Below are 9,040 nucleotides of genomic sequence, written 5' to 3'. Positions count from 1 at the left end.
ATTTTTGCTTGGCCATGCATATGACAACGTCAAGACACACAAGACAGGCTACCCCTTTAGCCCCATCATCTCAGAGATCCCAAGTGTTACCTACTCTATGGCAAAGATGTTGAACGAAGTACTCACACCCTATGTACAGTTGCGAGAAGATGACTCGAGGCCACCTAGTCCACCAACATGTTGGTGTTTTATCTGGTAACAGTGGTAGCTGTGAACTTGTCCGAGATTCAGTCGGCTGTTCGGACAAAACAAACCCATTGATAATTTGTCAGTGTGCAGTTCTAATTTGTCTCCAATCAATATCATGCAAGTAACCGTATTATATGTCATACACATGGTACTTATATCTATAACCATAGTATTACAATATAGGCATTCAAATAGTGGTGCGCTCATTCATGTGATACACACGGGTATCGTCAGCGATTTATTTGGTCCGACTATATTTGTGAACCAAACAACCTTTACCAGTTTTCAAGAGATATGCCGTAGGGTTATCAGCTTCCCCGCAACCTAGCATTATTATCACAAAAATCCCGTCATGCCAGTCATCCCTCACCGTGAACCTCACATTCGTCGAAGTCTAAATCCGAAGCAGGTGGGAGAGTTAAAGGTTCACACCACAGTAGGTGGAATAGGGGGAGGGGTGTGTGGGAGTTATAAGGAGGGTGGAGGGTGAGGAAGGGAGGGACGAGGTGGGACGTCAGATGGGAGGAGGCAGGCTCTTGTCTGCGGTATTAAACATATATGAGATTATTGTAATAAGTTTGTTTTGACATGAGCAATCAATGTTTGTTATTCGAGTGGTAAAGTCGAACGATTACTCTCTATAAATATTTATCACCATGAACGGGCCAATTGGTTCCACCTTCAAGCCTATCCCCATACGTGGCGTCACGTGTGCCTACGTCACAAACCAAGGTGATGATGGAGCTGCACACTCGGGATACCCGTGTGTCTCACATGAATGAACGCACCACTATTTAGATGCCTATGTTGTAAAACTATGGTTATAAATATATCTACCATGTGTACAACACGTTAATCGTTATTAATATAATACGTTTACTGACGAAGAGAGTGTATGTGAGTGAGGTGGAGGGGGAAAGAGGGAGGGGGAGGCCGAGGATGAGATGGAGAGATGGGGTGGAGAGGTATATGAGAGAGGGGGGTGTGAGCTGGGAGCAGGGGAGTGAAATGGCGGGGGACAGGGTGACTTGGAGGCGATTTGTTTGTGGCCACCCCAAACGGGACTGAGGCGTCTGGCAATAGATAGATAGATAGACGTTTACTTGCATGATATTAATTGGAGACCAGTTAGAACTGCAATTTGACAATTTATCTCTGGATTTCTTCCGCCCGAACAGCCGACTGAATCTCGGTCAAGTTCATAGCTACCACTGTTACCAGATAAAACACCAACATGTTCGTGGACTAGGTGGCCTCAAGTCATCTGCTCGCAACTGTACCTACTGACTACTGCGTGACATCAGCTAGCGAGTCCTTTGATATTCGGAAGGATGCACTCCCTGCAGACCACATCATCACATCTTTAAATGATGAAAGCCCTTTATCAACATACCTGTGGACAGAATGATACAATTCATCCTCGACTGGGTATATAGGTGTGAAGAAACTACACCCCTTGACATGCCAGAGACCCTGTTGGAACTTTGCACCATCTGCCGCTGTGGAAAGATGTATGGCCAGACAATGTTGCCGTGAGCAGCCCTCTAGGAGTCCTCTTTCCAAACTTTTATGTGGTTAAAATCGAGGCCACTGTATTGACTACCAACCGTCCTTCAATCTATTGCTGCAATCTCGATGACATTAGCGTTGTAAAGGACATTAAAAAACTTCAGAACCTCAAGCATAGTCTCAGCAACACCTCCAGTCTGTATATCACTTTTGAAGAGTCTACCCCTGGCCACCTCCCCATCCCCAGTGTCCTAGTGTCCTCCCGTGACTCTGGATTCACAGTTGCATTCTACGTAAAATAATCCAATCCAATAAAGAACTATATTTCAGCATCAAAAGTTAATGCCCCTGGCGATATTTACACCCCACCGTCAGTGCCTGCATCTGCCACGTCCTCACCCACCATTCCTTATGGAGCAGTGCTAATTCAGAGCTGGAAATATTTATGCAAGTTCTCGTCAACAATGGATATTGCAATAGCGACGTGGAAGACGTGGTGAAGAAGGCAGTTAACATATGGCACTCAAACTACAGTGCCCCTTCTCTCGGTAATGAAAAATCACCTTGTACCACCGAAATTACATGTTTACAGAGTATAAAACTGTTGAGAGAATAATGTAATCATTCATAAAAATGTTAAATGCACAGGTCCTAACAAAAGTATCGCAATAATCAGTTACTTCATGACCTGCAAAACCTCCCATCTACTATTCAAGAACAGTCCTGCCATAAAATATATGCCCATGCAAGAAGACCACGTCATCTACTGACATACTTGCACAAGTGAGGACTGTGGGCCTCATACCTACGTAGGAACAGGGCTGGCCTTAGGAGGTGCGAGGTCCGATTGGGAACATTTTTGGTGGGCACCCGAGGTTCACAACCAAGGTCTGTATGTTCACTGAGATATAAGTAAAGTCTATTATATACTTTATATCTCTATGGTAGAATGAAAAGCAATCAAAATGTGCGCTTAAAAAGTGCATGTCAGTTAATGGACCAAATACTGTAGATCCAAGCTACATATTAATGTAAAACTGCATTCAGGTAAGGCTACAAATAAACAAAGTGTATTGATCACCTTTGAAATGTGCATAGTTCCCTGTAAAACCTGCAATGTGGTGTTAGGTGTATGTTGCAATGTGTTGTTGTGTGTACTTGACAAGAGTAGATTAGGCCTACCCTAACTTCCTAGCGTGGGGGCCCCCTTAGGTGCGGGACCCAATTGGGAGCTATTGGTCAAATTGGCTTAAAGCTGGCCCTGTGCAGGAAAGCTGTCAAGGCATCTGACATGTCACCTAGAGCACGGATCAATAAACATAGCCACAGAACTAATCACATTACTTCCCTCACCCGTCACCACCTCGAAAAAGACTCGCGTAGACTCATATTACCAAACTGAACCCTACAATCAACTCATAAGTGGAAGATTTGCAAGATCTTCCAACATGCAAAAGACCACAAACATCTGTGGGCTAACTCATTACACCAATGAGATAGCCACACACCTTCCATTGCACACTCTTGGCCTACCGGGTCATGTGGTAGCATATGTCGGCATCCCCTATATAACGAGGTCTTATTCCACCTGCCATTATATTGGTCTGAAGATGTCCCCAGGAAGGAAGGCAATGTCACCAAGTACACTAAATTTTGGACAGCTAGTCAGAAGTCTAAATGAGATAAACGTAGTTTAGCTCAACGAATCGAATACATTGGGCAGAATTTAAATAATACAAAAAAAGCACTTGCATTCAACCTCATTTGCATACAAGAAAATATCTTACCTGGCTATACAAATATATATATATATATATATATATATATATATATATATATATATATATATATATATATATATATATATATATATATATATATATATATATATATATATATATATAATATACTATAGCACTAGCCATGTGTATGTGTGTGTGTGTGTGTGTGTGTGTGTGTGTGTGTGTGTGTGTATTTTGGGCAGTCGAAATTACACATTCAAATCGCACCAAAATTGGCAAAAAAAATCGCTGATGTGAAAAAACTTGGTCCCATCACAATTGAAAAACTTTTACTATATTTGATGAGCGATCACATTTTAACGAAAAAACGCTGCTCCCGGCGGCCGGCATAGGATCTCAATAGATTTTTTTTCTTTTTTAGATTTGGCCTATTGACCATTGGGGCAAAGCCCCTGGTCATTAAGGCCAGATATATGTATGTATAAACAGATACCCATATATACATACATATACAAACATATATTTATACATACATACATACATACACACACACTTCCATGCATATATACAGACATACTGTACTTTCAATCACACGTATATATATATATATATATATATATATATATATATATATATATATATATATATATATATATATATATATATATATATATACTGTATATATATATATATATATAATAATTTTAATTTTATTATTTTTTTGTATTTTTATTTTTATTTTTTTTTTCATATTTTATATTTTTTGACCGTACATTATAAACACAAATGCCTAATCTAAAGAACCTGAAACTAATCACCAAACTGACAAATCACTAAACTATACTAAATCCTAAAGAGACAAATAACTAAACCTACACTAATGGCAGAAAGGCCTCGACCAAGAGAACACCATCGACTGCAGATATGTAATGCCTCTCTACAATACACACCTGCACTCATCACTTGGTGACTGTCAGTCGAGGCACAACCTAATGTAGGGGATATCAATATATGAAAGAGAACCAGACAAGTCAGGAACATTTCCATGTACGTCAGCTGTCGGCCCTAATTAGTAACTTCAGGAACATGGTATAATGTATTTACATCATTCATTCATTGCCAGACGCCATGTATCCCAAACGGGGTGGCCAAGGGCTTAGAGTTAATTGTTTTACAGGGAGGGCACTAATCCTCCACCAACCCCACTTGACACGTAGGGAGAACGTTATGCCAACAGCATCTGGTGTTCCCAGGCGGTCACCCCTCCAAGTACTAACCAGACCCAACGTTGCTTAACTTCGCTGATCAGACGGGAAGCGGTGTACTCAACGTGGTATGGCCGTTGTACAAAAAGTGAAGAACCTCGCCCAACAGACCACCATCGACTGCAAGTGCCCAATACCTTTCTATATTGCACACTTGCACTCATCAGCTGGTGACTGTCAGTCGAGGAACGGGATTTAATGTAGGGGACATCAATATTAGAAATAGGTCAGTGGGAAGAAGAACTATTTCAAATACATCAACTGTCAACCCTAATTAATAGTACAATATATACATATTTACCGTTGATAAAAACCATAACTATACAGTAAAAAAGTCACATCACTCTGATCAGTCCGGTCTCTCTCAAGAAAGCCATCAATTTATCAGTCGTAACAATGTCCCCATCACCCAGGATGGTGGAAAGGGTGAAGGGGACGTCTACTGCGCCGCAGTAATTTATAAGTGAAGCACGTTCATGAATAAATCGCCGACAGCGCAGGATGATATGACTGATTGATAACACCGCATTACAGATGTCACAGTGCAGTGGGAAGCGTCTTTCCATATATGGTTTCATATGTGTTAGAACGGTGGCATTGAGCCGTATTCTCGCAAGTACTTTTTCTTCCAGGTGACTGGCTCGGTTGGCGATGTCCCAGTTGCCCAGGTACAGCTTACAAGTTGGAATATTTAGTCTGGTCCACTGACCTTGCCACAGAAGATTTATTGATTTCTTTCCGAGAAAGAGACTCGACCGTAGATCACGAGGAACGTCCCAAGTCTCCTCGAGCTCTACAGCCGACTTTGCAAGTAAGTCAGCCTCCTCATTGCCGTAGATACGACAATGACCAGGCACCCAGATCAGCGTGAATGACTTGTTGCATGAATGCAACTTATTAACGATGCGGCCCTGGATCTCGTGAGAGTCCGTAGTACAAGATGCAATTGCCTGAAGGGCTGATTTTGAATATGAAAATATGACAAATGAGTCATGCCTAGAACTGTGAGCATAGTCTATGGCTTTGTCAATAGCAAAAAGTTCGGAGGTAAACACAGATGTATGAGTCGGCAACCGATACCTGAGGGCACATTCAGTCGACCACACACTTGCACCCACACATTCACTCGACTTGGAGCCGTCGGTGTACAATTGATGGGACCCCAAGTGACGAATGATGATTTTACGAAACAAGTGGTGGACCTCCGCCTCCGGCGCCTTGGCCTTTGGTGCTGGGAGCCATGATACATCCACTGTAAAGCCAGGTGGCTCCCAAGGCGCTATATTTTTTAACACCAACTTGTCACAGTAACTGAGGTCCACACCAAGCTCCTGAGTCAGTAAGTGGAGATGAATGGCAAGTGGCCGACGCACCCCCCGCAGATGGTGGTGGTATTGACGCAGGGGGGTACAGGCCACATTGCCGATATTACTTTTCCTATATGTTCGAAGGCCATTGGACCAAGCCAGTTGGTCACGGTGAATACGGAGGGGAGGCACATTCGCCTCCACTTCCATACAAGCTACACGGGTACACCGGACGGCTCCAAGACACATTCGCAAACATTTATTCTGTAGCACATCCAATCCTTTCAGTGTGGCATCGGATGCCGAGCCATACACCTGTGCGCCATAGTCTAGCTTCGATCGAATAAGGGACTTATACACCATTAATAATGATTTTCTGTTGGCACCCCATGTAGTACCCGCTAGGTACTTGAGGACATTTAATGGTTTATCACAACGAGCAAGCAAAGTATTAATGTGAAGTTTAAAATTCATTCTACGATCAAAATGTATTCCTAAAAACTTTAAAGAATTTTGAAATGGTACTGCCTGATTGTCCAAAGTTAAGCACAATTTAGGTACGTTACGATTAGTGAAGACTACAGCGGCACACTTACGGACAGAAAACTTAAATCCCCACTGCAAGGCCCATTGGTGGACGGAGTAAGGGCTGCTTGAATCCGCCCAGCCAAAAATTGAGCATTACGGGAAGAGTGCCATATTGCACAATCGTCAGCGTAGAGCGAGTATTTAAGATTCCTTGGCATGGGAGCTGATGACAGAATATCATTGATCATAATACTAAATAAAGTAGGCTCAATAGAATATTTTGCCCATAGCTACAACTAAAATATACTATAGCAGTCGCCGTGTGTCTGTGTGTGTATTTCGGACTTGTGTTCGGACAACTTGGGTTCCATTCCCGATGCTGCAAATAACACGATCAATTGGTTAGCTGCAAAAAAATAAGAATGACAACGTTAGACTAGAAGAGCACATAAACGGACCATCATGGGCCCTTCAGTGTCGAATTGACGGCCGATAGTGACAACGTTAGACTAGAACAGCACATAAATGTGACTCAGATTACCTGAAATGATCGCAACGCGTGCACGAAGCACGAGGAAACGAGTGAGAAGCATGAGGAAACGAGTGAGAAGCATGAGAAAGCGAGCGTGCCGCGCGACAGCCCTCCACAGGAGCAAGTGCGAGGGGCTTGAAGGGCCCACGAGCATTTTATATATATATATATATAATATATATATATATATATATATATATATATATCATCATCATCATCAGCCGTTTGAGTATCCACTGCAGGACCGGCCTATCCCGACCGAAGTCGGGACGATACAGCCAGTGTATCTCTACCAAGTGGCTTAGGCTGTCTGGTAGAGATTGTATGTAGGGTGAGAAGTGCTTGTAAGTGTGATTGTAGTGTTGGAGTGGCTTTGGATGTGTGTGTAGTCTGTGAACCGAGTGTAATCGGCCCGCGCAAGCCGACTGGGTGCAAGCATACTTTAAAGTATGTGACACTGGTTCAACCACAGCACCCATGATGTTCGCCAATGCAGTACGAGGCCGAGTGAACACTCCCAAAGTTTATTACCCTGGCTGGGAGTGAACCCTGGTTCACCCGTGTACGAAACGCACACTCTACCACTGTACCACAGAGGCTCGCTGAGATATATATATATATATATATATATATATATATATATATTGCTCTTCTTGACCAAAATACCCTCTTTTTTAATATACCAGAAGGGTCTCTGTATCTATTTGACTGGTATTTTTATCGACGCATCAGCTAGTTCCAGTTATCTCATATTTTCCTTTTGCAGTTCTTTAGCTACTGACGGATCATTCACTTTATTACTCGACTGCATCAGCCTTCTGCATACCATTCACTGGGATTTTGCTTTTCCGTTTGTTAAACTGTCTGGGAGTAGCTCTTCTGATCTTATTATAATTCCATAAGTATATCTGTCTGCTTCTTTATTTTGCCAGTCAGAGTCTATTTGGTTATCTGTCCATCTCTTGTTCCATATATAATTTCTATTTATTTACGTATCTGTATATATACTGTATATGCCTGGCTATTTATGTATCTAACAATTGTCATAAATTACTATTTATACCATATTGGTGTCCCTTAAATCTCTTGGTTGGACACACCATCCCTCAATCTGTAGTTCGTATTTGTCTTGTATAGGAGAAGGAGAAGAGAGGAGGGGGGGTAGCCCAACAACAAGATGGACATGTGCATGAGGGAGGGTGATAAGTTGTGGCAGCTTTCATCGAACTAGTTACTAACCACCCTTGTGTTTTAATCTGTCGTCCCAAGTTCTACTCCCTTCGTGTAATGGGCTGTCATATTATTTCGTAATGCTAGTACTCGATCTTAAGTGTATATCTCAGTGTTTCTTCAGGGTGGAAGAATATGAATATATTTGTGTTTTCCTCCTTTCTTGTTTGGATTTGTATTTTATATACTGTATTAAGCCTTTTGTTATTATTTTATTGTTACTCATCTCATGAAGGATCTATGGCAAGATAGGAAGAATATCAGTATCATCATAATTTTATTTTAAAATCTTAATTAAAAAAAAATAATAATAACAACAACAACAACAATAACGACAATAATAATAATAATAATAATAATAATAATAAATTAAATTGTAGTAACTATAACAATAATGATGATGGAAATACTACTACTACTACTACTACTAATAATAATAATAATAATAACAATAATAATAATAATATTATCAGTAATGATAATACTGACCATTATTATTATTATTATTATTATTATTATTATTATTATTATTATTATTATCTCATTGTCTTCGTCACCTTTCGCAAATAGAAACACATAAATGTCTACTTCATGTTACTAGGAGACGATTTCCTTGAGCTGAGAGATACCCCAGCAGCGCAACCAATAAAACCAGTCATGATAAAAGTGTTAACTGCATCGAAGACACCTGCAGTTTTATTCAGGTTAACATCAGACGATGTAGTTAACTGGGAGGCC

General features: G+C 41.1%; 1 non-coding gene across 1 annotated transcript; it reads right to left on the bottom strand.

The window, feature by feature from the left end:
• Positions 1-4,668: 4,668 nt before the first annotated feature.
• LOC145393644 (5S ribosomal RNA) lies at positions 4,669-4,787 on the bottom strand. Its single transcript, XR_013896240.1, has one exon. It is a non-coding gene; the product is annotated as a 5S ribosomal RNA (ribosomal RNA).
• Positions 4,788-9,040: the final 4,253 nt, after the last annotated feature.

The sequence above is a fragment of the Coenobita brevimanus genome, chromosome 24 (assembly GCF_032717465.1).
Source record: "Coenobita brevimanus isolate Jiangsu-jjx chromosome 24, ASM3271746v2, whole genome shotgun sequence".
Classification (NCBI taxonomy): Eukaryota; Metazoa; Arthropoda; class Malacostraca; order Decapoda; family Coenobitidae; genus Coenobita; species Coenobita brevimanus.
The sequence above is the reverse complement of the archived record's forward strand: the minus strand, read 5'-3'. Positions and strand labels throughout refer to the sequence as shown.